Here is a 15,779-nt window from a genome sequence, read left to right as displayed (position 1 = left end):
AGTACCAACCATGGGAAAGGGAGACCAGAGTCTCTATTTGTCTCTCCTAAGGACAAAACGGATTGGCACTGAAGGAAACATAAAGGAGTGCTGAGGGTCAGATGGAGAAACGTTGTTCCTGACAGAAATATAACTTGGACTGTTGTAAAGGGTTAATGGGCATATTTACATGTCTTCCATAAACCTGAACCATTGACATCGCAGGCACACAGGAGCTGATCAAGAGGAACCCAGAAATCCAAAGACTGCTCCAGAAAACATGGAGTTGGCTTCTAGAACCTGATGGGGCTCAGAAACTGACTTTGATTTTTTTTTTTTATTTTATGATTATTCAGTCTGTCAGTTCACTGAAACCAAAGGCACTAGTTCTGGTGCATAAAATCAAAATTATGCATAAATCGAGGCAAGATTTATGCCTTATTTTCTTCAAGTCTGGGACAAGGATTCAACCTCTAATAAGTCCAAACTGTTATTTGAAAAAAAAAAAAACTCTTCCACACTTGTGAAGAGATGTTGATACGCTGCAGGTATGAGAGTTTATACTCATGACAAAATTATCACATGTACTGCTAGGCAATGTCCGTTCCAGTCCTTAAAAACCATGCTGCTTCCCTGCATTAGATTTCTCATCCATTTGTTGTAGCAACTTCATTTCCCATGAAGTCAGAATAAGAATAGGTACACAAAGAAGCTTTGGAGAAAACTCTCAAACATGTGAATACACTCTAGGCCAGGGTTCATTAACACAATTAGTGCCATGCTCACAAACTTGCTCCATTTGAGGGGATGGCTACAGTGCTCATTTCTTTGAAATCATCTCCATACAAATGTCCTGGTGTATCCCTCTGCAATAAGTGACGAAATGATGACCTGTTTAATTTCCTGTTGAATCCTGGATTAATACAATACCCTCCTTTGTTCTGCACCTGTAGGAGACTGCTTGTCCTTGTTTTATGAAGTCAGCTTTGTTCTGCTGTGCAGCAATTATATTTAAGTTGCACTGGGCTGCACAGTTTAAATGAATAAATGACATTGTGGCATATGTTCGTTGTAAAAGGTCTTGGAGTTAAGTTTGTTTAGAAGAAAAAAAAAGAAGGAAGTGAAGTTTCCAGTGTCCTATTACAACATGTGGACAGACCCCCGCCTTTGTGCAGAGTGACAGAGCAAGCCAAGGAATAATTTACCAGGCTATTAAAGAGGAAAAAATAATGATGTTACCACATATTTAGTGTTACTAAGACATTTATAGCCACATCATCAAAGCTATTCTGCACCTGAACAGCCTAAAACTCACACACGTGTATGTTTACATAAAGAAGTTCTTTATGTGTCACAGAAAACTCAGATTCAATAATCACTTTTTTTTAAAAAAAAAGTATTTTTGTCAGGGAAAAAAAGGATCAAACTTCTTGTGTTTTCTTATATTTACTTCTGTTTGTGCCAGAAGAAATGATTCTGCCAGACATAAAGACACACTTGATGACTCAGACTTGTTGATAATTCTATGGAGAATTAGTATGAATTCGCATTTTGTGCTTCCTTAGCTCTGGCTGAGTTGAAAGATTTGATTCTTAATTTAAAATATTTATTTATTTTTAAAATTCATCTTAGTTACTACAAAAGAAAAATTTAATCAGGGAAGAACTATCAGTCTTTTTAACTAGAGTGTCACAAATAATATAATACGTTGCCTATTGTACTTAAGGCTTGAGCTACAATAAGCACAATGTTCTTTCAAATTCCCACATCTAAAAGAAAGGTAATTTTCTTTATCCAAGCCTCTCAAACTAAGAAAGAAAGGGAGAGGAGATAGATACAGCTCTTTGTAGTACTGCTTAGATGCAAAATTTAATCATAAAGTGCAGTGCTGGTTTTAAATGTTTCAAAATGTAAAATAGAGAGGCATTCAGACCTGCCTCATAAATGGACCATTCTAGTTGAAACTTTGAGAAATTAATTCCTGGCTCTGCTTCTTTTTACTGAGAAAGAAAACATAGTGGCCTTCTGGGGCAAGATCTTTAAAGATTTTCGATGAGATTTATGTGGCAGAAAGAGCTCTCAGAGACAAATCAATATAACTAAGTACAGCACTCTCACACAATCACGCTGATCGGGAAAACTGGCTGCATCATCAGAGGGCTGTCATTTTCCCACTTGCATTGTGTGAGATTGCCTAAGGTTTCTCACAACATTGAAACCAAACCCTTTGGCTGACAGCAGCCACTGACTACAGGGGCTTCAGGGTGAAGGAGCTTCGTCTTCTTGAGCTTGGAGGTTGCTATACATGTCCCTTTTTCTGACAGACTCGAGATTCCCATTCCCTGGAAGCATATTGCCAGCACAGGCACATTCTCAGATGGCAGCTGTCCCACTATTAGATCATCTTTATAAACAAATACAAGGCCAGAGATTGCAAGGAAAAGTATATTCTTGCACTTTTTATACATCCAACCTATTTCTTTATTTGGGAGTATTTTTAATCAGTCTGTTTGCAAAGAAGGGAAAGTCAATGCCTGATCTTGAGTTGTTAAGCCAGATGTTTCTGATCGCCAGTTCTTCACTCTCTCATCGTCAGATGAACTGATCACATGGTGTCTTTTTGCTTGGCTCCTTCTACTTCATATTAATTCCCACTGCACGACCCCTTGGCATCACTCTGGTTTTGTTTTGCTGCTGTCAGGCGTTTTCAGGTTGGTACTGCTGAGGAACTGGTAAGGGCAGGGCTCTGCTATTCTTCGCACTGCACGGAGAAAATGGCAGTTCCCACCCCAGCAAACTTACCAAACACAGGTAGCAGATGTCCAAAGCAGTTCAGCTGTAAACTGGTAAAATAATGAAATTAAGGATTAGGAACCCAGCCTGCCTAGTCACTTCTGAAAATCCTACTAGACATTTACATGCAGGTCAATGTGCGTAAATATAGCTGTAAACCTTTCTTAAATGGAAAAGTATCCAAAGCAGGACATGCACACCGAATGCCGTTCTTGAGTTTTAATTGGGGAGCACAGACTCTGCCTGCTTGTTCAAATGCACGGCCCAGACTCGTACATCTGCCACACTTTATGCAGAAGTCTGGGCAGCTTGCAAATAAGATATGCACCAGTGAGAAATTAAAGCAATGGGAATATAAAGTCCTACTTGAAAAAAAATGAAGGCAATAGTTTGTTGTGTTGTTTTTGTTTTGTTGTTTTTTTTTTTTTTGCATAACTGCAGCAGCTGGCTTAGCAATACAGATGTTTGCTGCTGATGGACATCAAAAGCACAAAACAGTGTGCTATAAGAGAGAATATTATGCAGTATTTTGGTGGAAATGTCCCTTAGCATTTTAAGGTCAGTTCTGCTACTTAACTACTAGTCTTAAACATATGAGAACAAGATTACATGTAAAATTAGTCGAAATTATTAGCTGTACTGGTGATTAAAAAAAAAGATGGGGAGCATACAATTTAGGGAAGGAGAAGAAAAAAGAACGGAACAGAAGAGAGCAACACACGGGAAAACAGAAACCTCAGGAGAGAAATGAACACAGCTTGTAAATAGCTTCAAGGTAGGAATGTAAATGAAGGAAGGAAATTACACCAAGTCTCAGAAGAAAAGAGAAAAAGAAGTAATGGCCATAAGCAAAGGAAGGAGAAGTTTAGGCTAAACATGAGCAAAAATCTAAGAGTAATTAGGCTAGTGAAAAATTCAAAGGTAACTGAGGTGCAATTAATGCACATATTTAAGAACACTGGACCAAGAATAAAATCTTGAAGACAGTAGATCTGTAAAATTTAAGTTTTGAGAGGAAACAAAGAAGAAAGTCTTCCCTGGTACCCTGTCTATGATTTTTCTCCACAATGGTCTGATCAACTTCAGATTGTTCAAATTCTGTTAATTGCAACATGGCTATTTTCTCATTACACCTGCTTGTTCATTTTTCTTTTTTTTGTGACAGCTGACATTAGTGCTATTCTTTTCCTTTTTTTTAAATCTTATTTGACCTCTCATCAGTTATACTTTAGTCACCGCATCTCCTCAGCTCATCATTTTGCTCCCTCTCCATCAGCTCCATCAATCAGTGTATAGACACAGATGCCTCTTTTGCAGTGAGCGCTGATTTGACTGTATGTTCCTTCAGTGGCATTTGCCGCAAGCATTTTGAATTCTGTCATCTTCCAGCTGTTCAGGTGTAAGTGGCCACTATTAAAATCTGTGCAAATGGATGACCCTTGTTCAACATGTGGCTAGTTTTCAATAGGTCTTTTCTTTCAAGAGACACTGTGTTTCACTAAGTGTATTATGATTTAGTACACAGAATAGATGTTGTTTCATCAGCAGCATCTCCTTGATATTTTGACAAACTGTAAATTCATGCTTTTAAAGTCTCAGTTACTCACATGCCAAGGTTTCAATTCAAGGTTCAACTTTCAGCTCAGTATAGATGCTTATTAAAGTCAAGGGAAGGATCCTATCAACTCAGATGAGTTTTGAATGAGACCTTCTACTTCTATTCAAGCTTAAGTAACCCACAACATAAATTTGACATTTGGATCCTTTACCATGCAGCCAGTACAATAGCTTCCATTCCTGCTATCACAGATGGCATTCTAATTCAACAGTCTGTCTCAAGTCCTTACAAAACTCTCCATACCTTTGTATACAAGTGCTCAAAAACCCGTAACAGACTTGCGCTACCAATACTATAGACCAAGAAGTGCTATTTTCTGCTTTTGCAAATGGGCAACGGACTCTTGGTTAAAAAGGAATTGGGTGCCTACATAACCTTGATGACTTATGCCAAAAGAACTTCAGTAATATTCCAGTAGCCCTTCAGCTTTTCCTGAAGGAAGCACTTGAACCCTAGTTTCCAAGTATGTGGCTGTTGTGCAGGGAAAGCCGGATGGAGCCCCAGCACTGCTACAGATGCAGGAGCAGGTTAGTGTAGCAGTAAGGAGCCGTGCCAGTCCAGGAACACGAACAGGAGGCAAAGGGGACAGAAAGGAAAGACAAACTTCATAGTCCCTTAACATTTTTCTCCTCATTTTGCCATTCTGAAGTTGCCCTTGCTGGGGTTAATTAACAACCATGCATTCCAGTGCTAGAGGAACAAAGCAGACTGCAGTTTTCACTCCTTTCCCACGTTTTCCATAGCAGTGACTGGGCCTTGGGATGTAAGCTCTGTGAACGCTCTCTCATTACCTTCCTACTAATTAGTCTCATTTCATTTATGAGGTATATTACCTGGGGAATTTGTATGGTTTAACACATTAAAAAATAAAGCTTCTTGACATTTGAAAATGCTCTCACTTTGGAGAAACTGTCACTTCTCACATCTGCACATAACGGGATGGCTGAGGGAGTCATCTGGGGCTAAAGAAGCATTCTCCTCACAGCAATGGCTGTGTAAAGTGTTAAGGAGGCTATGTCATGCTCAATTTGGGTACTTGTGTCTTATTACTGCTACATGCCACAAATGTTTAAAGCTTACATTCAACTCATCTTACGATGGGCATTGGACTAATCAGAAAGATAAAAGAGATGTCACCCTTTGGTTCTCAGTCAAGAGCAGGTGATTCATCCTGCCTAAGCCATGAACTGGTCTCTGGAGGTGTTGCTTTCTCTCTCCGCTTGTCACAGCAGGGGCCTGGGGGGTCATAGCTATGACTTCAGTGCCTACTATTCGATAGGATGCACTTCAACCCTAGAATTTACTACTGTAGATGAACTTTACAGGAGTTCTTGAGTTTGGGGCATTTTTGTTTTCTACAGATGCAACTTGCTGCCAGTTCTAACTTCAGACATGGTCCTTAAAAGCCTGTTGTGCCAGCCTTTGCTTCCCTCCACTGCTCTGTGTGTTTGCGTGCATGCAGGCTGAGGACAAATGTTACTGAAAATTCATCCTAGAGCAGCCGAAGACAAATTAGCACACATCTTCCACTGTGATGGCTAAGGTACTTAAAAAAACAAAAGCTATTCTGCAGAGCCAAGAACATTCACAAGTTGCTGGTACTCACTCACTTTCAGCAAAAAGAAGCGTGGCCAGCAGGTCAAGGGAGGGGATTCTGCCCCTCTGCTCTGCTCTCGTAAGACCCCACCTGGAGTACTGCATCCAGTTCTGGAGACCCCAACATAAGAAGGACATGAACCAATTGGCGAGGATCCAGAGGAGGGCCACGAAGATGATCAGAGGGCTGGAGCACCTTTCCTATGAGGACAGACTGAGAGAATTGGGGCTGTTCAGCCTGGAGAAGAGGAGGCTCCAGGGAGACCTTATAGCAGCCTTCCACTACCTAAAGGGGGCTAATAAGAGAGATGAGGAAGGACTTCTGACAAGAGCATGTAGTGATAGGACAAGGGGTAATGGCTTTAAACTGGAAGAGGGTAAGAGTTAGATTAGATATAAGGAAGAAATTATTCTCTGTGAGGGTGGTGAAACACTGGAACAGGTTGCCCAGAGTAGTTGTGGATGCTCCATCCCTGGAAAGGTTCAATGCTATGTTGGATGGGGCTTTAAACGACCTGGTCTAGTGGAAGGTGTCCCTGCCCATGGCAGGGGATTGGAACTAGGTGATCTTTAAGGTCATTTCCAACCAAAACCATTCAATCATTCTATGAAAACAGCAGCCCTCAGTCTGTTCTCCACTATCGTATCCTTGGAAATGTGAGAGGGATCAATGAGGATTAAACTTCTGAAAGTGTCATGCCAGAAGTCAAAAGAGGAGCTTTATATCTCTGTTCACTCAGAGGTTTTCTGATGGGGTGTCTCCTCCAGACTTGCCTCCTCTACAGGTGCCTCCTTGTACAGAATAATTGCTGAACAAAAGAAACTGAATTAAGGTGAACACCTTGAGTTGTATTACAATTTTTAAGACAGAAGAATGTGATCTATTCTCAAAGTCCCTGATGATTTATTTAGCGGGCATATTTTTACATTGTTTCTTTTAACATCAGAGAAAAGGTGCCTTTGGAGAGGCACGGCTTTTATGTCATCTCCTTTAAAATCACACCACAGATCTCAAAAGAAAGGCTATGCCATGTCAGAATTTAAAACATTCACCTTACAGCTGTCACCCAAAGTAGATGAAATATGCACCACCGAGTTTTAAATGACTGCTTAAGCTGCCAATCATAGTCAGATTCTCAACCAAAAGTTGTAAGTTCCCACTGCTTCCCTGAAAGTGATGAAGCTGAATTTTTTTTATACCAGAAAAGGACCTGGCCCTTAAGTTTCAGTATCTTCTGAATCCAAAGTAATTTTATCTACTTGAATAATTTATCATTATAACCTATTTTTTATTAATTTGACTATGCTTTTATTCCTCTTGGGCTTGGTACTTACGGTGTAGCTTTACTGCAAAAAACAACGATGTGAAATTAGCACTTCCTTACTCAGCAGATCCCTTTCCTGAGCTGAAGTTGGAAAGACTTACCTTAAAAAGTAGGAAATATCTTTCCTTTCCCCCTACCCAGTTCTGCTTCTCCTTGCTTTCCACCCAGCAGAATCAATTCAGCTGAGGGGAAGCAAACAAGACAGGATTTTTGGCTGGTGTATTTAGGGGACTATTAACCAAACTGCGCATCTCTAGGTTGTTATGCTCGGGCTGCAAGTACAGGGAAAGCTTGCAAAGCTGTTGCCACCGATGACATACAAGTCGAAACAACCAAGTTCCTAGTCCCAGCTGACCTCCTCAACTCAGAGGCAGAAAGTCACAAGCTTAAAATTAATCTTAGGCATAAGCATTGCAGGATCAGGGCCGCTACAAGCCTAGGGACTAAAAAACAAACGAAGCTATCTGTTGGTGTGCTGCAAAGCATCTCAGGTACCAACCCTACTGTGCCAGTCCTGAGGGATTCGCTTAGCTAAAACAGATTGCGGAACTAGATTGAGGGTCCTGAAATCAAATAAGATTTGGGGATAATTTCTTACATTGTAAGAGAGAAACTCTTTCAGAGACAGTTAAGTAACACTGGCGTAAGATCTCTTGAGGAAGACAATACAGTTTGAGGTAATACTGTCTCCAGTGTATCCACATTTTATTTTTGCACTTTTCAAGGTCAGTCCTTTCTAAAACTCACACTACAAATTCAGGATTAGTTTCCCCCAAGAACGTATGTGCAATATATAATATGAATAGGAATTTTCTAAATCACTTTCAATTTCCCTTTGCCTAAGAAATAATTTATTACCAGAATGTTCTTCAAGTTTAGACAGTCTCTAACATATGACTAAAGCTGAAGTCATTTTGTCTGTCAAAAGGTAAAGGGCAAATGAGTTGTAAGGGCAGCTGGGTCATCAGAAGTCGTTCTCTTTGGACCCAATGTAGCAAAAAATATCCACAATCTTCTAAAGAACTAAAGTCCCAAAAGGCCACAAATCCTAGCTTCGCAATAGGCCAACCTATTCAACACAAAGGTCAGTATCATTAAACAGAATAAACAAACCAATCCTATAGCCAGAAATGACAGTTCTGACTAGGAGGGGAAGGAGCCATGCAGCTGTCTCTCCGGGCCTCCTTCACTCCCACACTTACACAGTCCCAAACCTCTTTATACACACAAACACACACAGTTCTCATTGTTTTAAATCCACACACGTGTGCCTGTATCACATATGTGCATGTGGGACCAGGCAAAAATTCCCCCAAAACATGGGAAGCAGCAAGAGAAGGCATTACCAAACAGTGTGGAAGCAACAGCTGATCAAACAGGGCTCTTCTGCACCCGTACTGTCCTCTGGACCCCTAGTCTTCCTCTTCATTGACTTGCAGGAAATACTATTTCGGTGAGAGATTAACCAGAGGTAATGTAAAGAGAGAGACGTCCTGCTTCTGCCTTCAGCTCTCTCTTCCATCTCACCAGTTTCTGCCAGGCAAGGCTGGGCTAAAACCCGTGCTTATTCCTCTACTTGCCTTCTTGAAAATACACTGGATGCATCCCCACTAGCCCACCTCCGTGTGGGTGCCTGATGCTCCCACCCCAGGGACCGTGCTCAAGCACGTGGCGAGTGGCCTTGCCCCCGCCTCCACCTCCCATTGCTGCCATGGGGGCTGGCAGTCACCAATTCTCCTGTAGGAGCAAGTACACACGGCAGCACAAGACTAAGAAGAGGGGACGCTCTTCTCTTTTAATGACATTAACCCACAGCCCTGTCTACCTATCTGTGACCATTACTGGAAGGCAAACAGTTCTCAAACAATTTCTTTTCAAAGAAATGAGGAAATTGCTTGGGCACTTAGAAAACAAGTACTTTGCATAAACGTAAGCACAGCTGTTTGCATGTTTATTTTCTTTTGTAACCATGCTGGAAGTACAGTACATGTGCTTAGAGCCATGCTAACCTCTAAGGGGTTTGGTGAGGATACGATTGCACTTAAAAAAAACAACAGCTACCACACCTGGCCATGAATCCAGAACAGATACCTGCCTTGTTCTGCACATGTATAACGGAGCCAACGGCAGCTCTGCTGCAGCACAAGTGACACTGCTTGTTCCCACCTGACGCTTGTCACAAGGCCCGCCATAGCGTGGACCGTGGAGCTGTGAGCCCAAGCTGCCACAGCAGGAGCTCAACAGCAAAAGCAGGCAAACATGAAAGCGCTGGCTGTGGAGAGACTCCTACCATGCTGCACCAATCACTTGATTTTTCACTTTTAAAAATTACATTTATAAGCTTGCGGTATGAAAGAGATTAGGTAAAACTGGACTCCAGTCTGCTATGCATGAGATTTTAAATGCCCACATTAATGCAGAAATAAAACAACTACTGTATCTAAAGCTAAATGCTGTAAATAAGTAGCTATGTGGCTATCCCAGCTGAGACTTGACAGACTCAGGTTTTGTTTTCATTTCTACCCTTGACCTGTTCAGTGACTTTGAGTAAGTCATTGCTTTCTTTCTATTTCTTTCTGGGTCAGGTGCTGCCTGTCATTTTGTGTTCGTGGTGGCTGGCATGAAAAGCCCCAGTGCTAGTGATGATCTCTGGATACAACTACAATACGAACGATATTTAAATATCTGTTAAACAAACAATGAACATAGAGGAGACTTTTCCTTGTTAAAAAAGTACCATGTTGCAATGAGTGAAAACTTCAGCTATTCTGTAAGTAAATAAATACATATATATCTGCATTTACCTCGACCACATGTAGTCAAATACGTTCCTAATTAAATTCCAGATAGCTATTACAGCTTTGCTAGATTTTTTTTCCCCACCTCTGTATCTTAAGAACTTAAAGTTTTATCACCTCACTTCTACTTCTAATAAAAAGTATTGATTTGCTATATCTTATCTTTAAGATTTATACTCTGGTTTCGCATAAAACTCAATTCTTAATGCATTTTTTAAAGCCATCATTATCTCAAACACATGGCACAGAATTGTATTTATGCTACAATGAAACCCCATATTTTTCAGTATGTATTTGAAAGCAGTTACCGTATTTTTCTGTCCAAATCAATCTGCTTCTCAGCAGTCAGTGTTGAAACAGGCATTTTTTTAGTGTTTTAGGTAACAGCTCTGCTTTTTCTTGCCTCTCTCTCCTTGCTTACGTGTGTAAATGTCCATTTATAAGCTGTCAGCTGAAATAGATGCCAAATTCAATCCAAGTGCATAAATTTGCAACATAAGCTGCAAAAAGTACATCTCTACGTGCCTGAAGACTTCACAATCTCTCTTAAAATGTCTGACAGAATCCTCCCAAAATTATACTGGAAGGATTCAGTATTTTATTTGCATGAGTGTGCAGTGAGGCTTTTGTTCTGGCAGCTGGCAGTTGATTTCTGATATAAATGTTGAGATACGACTTGCAAGGGCAAAGATTCAAGGTCATTTATTTTATATTCTCACAGTGGGTGAGGAATTGATGCTGTATCTGCTAACCAAAAGTAAGGATCAGGGAATGTTGAAATAGGAGAGGGTATTGCTATGGACCACATTGAAAACCAAATAAACAAGCAATGAAACATTGAAAAATGAAAAAAAAATAAAAATTGAAAGCAATGGGAAAGGGAAAGGAATGGGAAGCCTTGAACACCAGTTGCTGGGTAAAGCCATTGAGTTCTCTTAAAGTTTTGAGGGCTTACAAGGTTGGTAGTGTCCCACCATTTTGGATGTCTGGTCAAGCCCTGATTAAAAAAAAACAGTAAGCAATAACACACAGATTGCTTTCGATTGTTAGCGTACAGACACCTACTGAGACAGGATATTGGTTGTAAAATCTGACACATTCTGACAGGTGGAAAACATATTTAAAACATTTGGCTTGGTTTTTGGAAGAAGGAAGAAGATAACAGTATTCAATGACAGAAATTTTAAACATCAAAGACTAAAACAGGTTTTCTTCTTATTTTTTTCCTTTGGATGGCATGATATTTATTTTTTCTAAAAGATTCTCATGTATTGACAATGTTTATCACTACAAGAAGAGAAGGTAAGAGCAGCAATTTTGGATGACTTGTCCAATGAGGTCATTAAAAACTTTTATCTTAGACAATCTTAATTAGATTTTTTCTTTTTTTTTTTTTTTTTAAAAGAAAAAGGAATTTATAATTGGATATTGAATAACATTAGCATTTTCAAATGCTGCTGGATTGGGAGATGGCTGCTTTTTGTTTGCCAGTTCAAGTATCCCTCTGGAAACAGAGCTGCAGTATTTGAATTGTAATTCTAGTTGGCAGCAAAAACTGGTCACCATGTCAGAACTGTTCTGACACAGTAAATGGCTGAAGTAATGACAGGAGGAAATCTGCAGGGAAGTAATTTTTTTTTTTTAATATAAAAATGTTGGCTTAGCTTGCATCAGTGGTGTCCCATGGGTTCCTATGACCACCACCGCCATCTTTAAATAAAGTAACAAGCTACCTCCAGTGACAAACACTCACCCATCACTCCTGCATCACTTCTGGACCACTGATGTATGAGCTGCTTCTGCCACCGGTAAAAGTTCACAATTTGTCAGCTCAAGAGTCTGTCCTTTGCTAATGGATTACTTTTGAAATGTTTGCTCTAAGCAGAAGCTTTTATTTATTTACTTTTTCTAAAAAGGTGTACAACCCACACACTGTTTGGGCTCTGGCTTCTTGTAGTAGAGTCCCTAATTTTAGAGACCGTTTCAATTATCATTACCCAAGACTGCACAGGAAAAAGGGATGAGGGTGACAGCACCCAGCCTGCATGGCCAAGTTATTTTTTTCTCCCTCAAAGACACTCTCAAGCATGGGAAGAGAAAGAGAAGAAGATACTTAATCCATAGACTGGAGCATCCACTGGATGAGGCATCATCTGCCCTACCACAGACCTCATGAGGCCTGGGCCCAAGTGACAATTTTGTCCTTATTTTCATGTCTCAGCAGCAGAATAAATAGCCCCTTATTACCTCCACATAGGTGCTGTGCAAAGCAAGAGATTCACCTGCTGGAGGCATTGAAGTATGATTGTGCTGTAACTCACAGGTACATCATTTATCCCCTTAGTCATGAAAGATTTTTGAGTGAGGATTTAGACAAAGGGAAACACACCTAGTTAGCGAGGTTTTGAGTGGAATTTGGTGCTTCCTTCATTACCTGTAGCAAGCAGGTGAAGAAAAGAAGCTCTGAGGTAAACCTGCTCCCTGGTGGATGGGGAAATCTGAGTGGCTGGAGCACATAATCTATTTCATTTTAGGACCCCCTGAGAGAATCTGTGAAATTTGAGGGTACCTGAAAAAAACAAGAAACAAAACATCCAGGAGAGCTGAAAAAGATAGTTGCTTTTTCCTCTTTCTTTGAGCAGTTCTTGTCTTTTAAGTTTTTAAAAGCAGGGGAAATATTTCCTTTTATTTTTCTTCACAGACTCAGTCTATCTCTTCTGGCAAACATGCTCAGCTGCAGCCGCAGCATCAGCCTCTCTGACTGCACTGCTTGCTTGACTCCCTGGCAGATCATCCAGGATGCTGATAACAGTCAATGCACTCCAGTCAGCAATGCTCCTTTCCTTCGGCTCGCTACCTACTACGAGCGGAAAGCATAGACAGAAGAGCCTAGGATGGTCTTCTCTCCTGCAGGCTTCACAGAGTTGCTCTAGCCGAGCACCTCACTGTAACAGCAATGAGGTAGGCTACCATGAAGAAAAGAAAATAAGGAAAACAAAACCAGATCAGTGCAAAGTTATTGACCCTCATTTCCTTCTACAGAAAGAGAATTGCTTAAAAAGAGAAACCCAGAGAAATACTAAGGAGATGCGATGGATGGTCTTACCTAGCATTTCATTGATAGGTAGACATAATATCTCCATAAACATGAACAATTTGCCAAGAAACACACCACCTGTAACTCAAGCTGGGAATGCAAAATACATCATAATACAAGGGAAGAAAAAGTCACTAAATATTTTTTAAATGACATTCACACTAAAATAAAATTCTCCACTTTGTAATTTGAACTGACCAGCACACCTCCAGATTTGCAGTCCCTTTTAATTAGTGTCTTCACAGAAAGAGAAATTATGTCTTCAAAATGCAAGGAGTTAATTTATTTTTCAGTGGTAGATGGTCTAACAAGCAACTCTGGAATAAGAATAAATGGCACTGAGATGTGTCCATGACAGATGAGAGATCCAATTCCCTGCTCCACCTACCGTATTGTTACAGCAATTTCTTTTTGGTTAGTGCAATAAGTAAACGTTAGTTCATTATGCAGTCACCAGTTTATTTTGCAGCTGCTTTCCAGGTTATTCACTGTATTTGCTTAACTATGGATGAAAGAACAGACAGCAGAATCCAGAACGTCTCTCCCTGTACACTATGTCTTACTGGCCAAGAATAATTACCAGCAACAAACGATGGGATGTGTCACATTTCTTTTCTGAGTCTATTCACAGTAACATGTCAATCATTCCAAGAGCTAAATGTTTAGGCTTGCAGGGAACAGAAGACAACAGAGCACTCTTCAACTGCAAGCTTTCACTGTGCTTCAAAGAGCAAAAGAGGAACCACTTTCTAATTATTATTCCCCATTCAGGCAAAATTATTTCAAATGCTCAATTACAAATATGTAACAGGGTGGGGGGAGAGAAGCAAGGTGGATGCACGGGTCACAGAAATTTCTACCGCAATACTATCCCCACCAAAGACAATGCATAATGGTACAATAGAGATTATCAACTCCCTAAGCTCTTACAGAGTTTTACAAACTTCCACGAATCAGAAACTTTTTACAAGTGCACCACTTACTTCATTTACATATGTAGCCTGTATAATCAGTCTTTGAAGTAGGGAGATAGATGATCAGGATTTGCTTTTTGATCTTTCCAAATTGTTTTAGCAAGTAACAACTATGCCTGAAGTCTTTTCTGGAAAATTTTATTAGCAACAATGTTTACAACAGCCTTAGAGACCAAGTTTCTCTTAGTATTGCTGTTAAATTATCTTACAGAAACTCAAATCTTACAAAGCAAACGTAGACTCAGCAAATAACAATTATGAATTTTACGTAAATGCAATTAAAATTCCTAATCAGATGAGCTACAATTCTATTCAATCCTCTGTACATATGCCATTAAAAAAAAAAAAAAAGAAAAAGAAAAGATGTGCTTTCACAGGATCTGCTGGATCCACACAGATTTCAGTCTTGTTCCAAGCCAACAGATCTCGCATGAGAACCTCCAGATCAGAACAGATCAGGCTCTGGAGCAAGCAAAAAAGGACGTGATCAATAAGCCAGAGACATCGTCACATTTCCAAAAAAGCAGCCCAGGATGTCTAGGTTATTGACTACAGCTGTTCTACTGATTAATATGAGCTCAGTAACCATTTTCCACAAATTTAAGGCCATTTAAGAAACAACTTTCTCTCCTTTGTGTGTGTTATGAAGGACTGTGCTCACATTACACATTCTATGCATCTCCTTAAATTTTCAGAAACATTCACAGCCACTGTTTTTAGACAGTGCACACACAGAAGGACACTGTGGTTTTGACATAGACAAAGAAAACATGAATTTAGTTACTTTTTATTTTGTTGTCTGCCCTGAAGACAAGGAAAACAAAATTTCTTCAGCCAATCTTCCTAGCCCATGCTTATCTAGTGAAAAAAGGGAAAATAGCCCACTCATGAAAAAAATGGTTGTCATCTACATTTTATTGAGGAAGAACTAAAATTTGCTCAGTGTAGTAACGGAATGTAGAAATGATTTTAAAAGTTTGTTTTCAAGCAATTTCTGGGTCAAAGAAGAACAGAGGACAGTTCTAGGTTCCTCCACCCAAACAACGTACCTGAAAAATATTTGCATAAAAAGATTGAGTTTACAAATAAGCTCACTGTCTTCTTACAGCTGAAAAGCTAAATTATGTAAAGGAAGAACGAAAGTGATGTTAAAGTACGGAATTGCTAGCTCACTGGGATACATTGGTGATATATAAATACGATGAGCGAAATCTGCAAAGCAGCCGTATACCTGAAAATGAATTCTCTGCAAGTTTTAATTGTTAAACATATTAATCTGGTCACAGTCAAGAAGAAAAAATAAAATAATGGTGCACACAACTACCCTTAACCCTCTACCAGTGCACCATTTCAACTTCCTACAAGAAGGAGATGGACAATTCTACAAAAGAATTTGAAATACAAAAGACTTGAGGGCAGTGGAGCTGCTGCTTGCTTTTCAAGCCTGCTGCTGTTCAGAGGCATTTCAGCTTTTTATTTACCAACTGAAGCTATAAGGAGTTACAATCACTTCTCAAAAGCCAAAGAACAGCAGCATCCCGCAGAGAGCAGCTCCTTGCCTTTATCTCGTTGTTGTTTTTATCCTCTCCTTTATGTTTT

This window comes from Chlamydotis macqueenii, chromosome 2, assembly GCF_036417535.1.
Source record: "Chlamydotis macqueenii isolate bChlMac1 chromosome 2, bChlMac1.mat, whole genome shotgun sequence".
Lineage (NCBI taxonomy): Eukaryota > Metazoa > Chordata > Aves > Otidiformes > Otididae > Chlamydotis > Chlamydotis macqueenii.
This window is presented reverse-complemented; position numbering follows the sequence as displayed.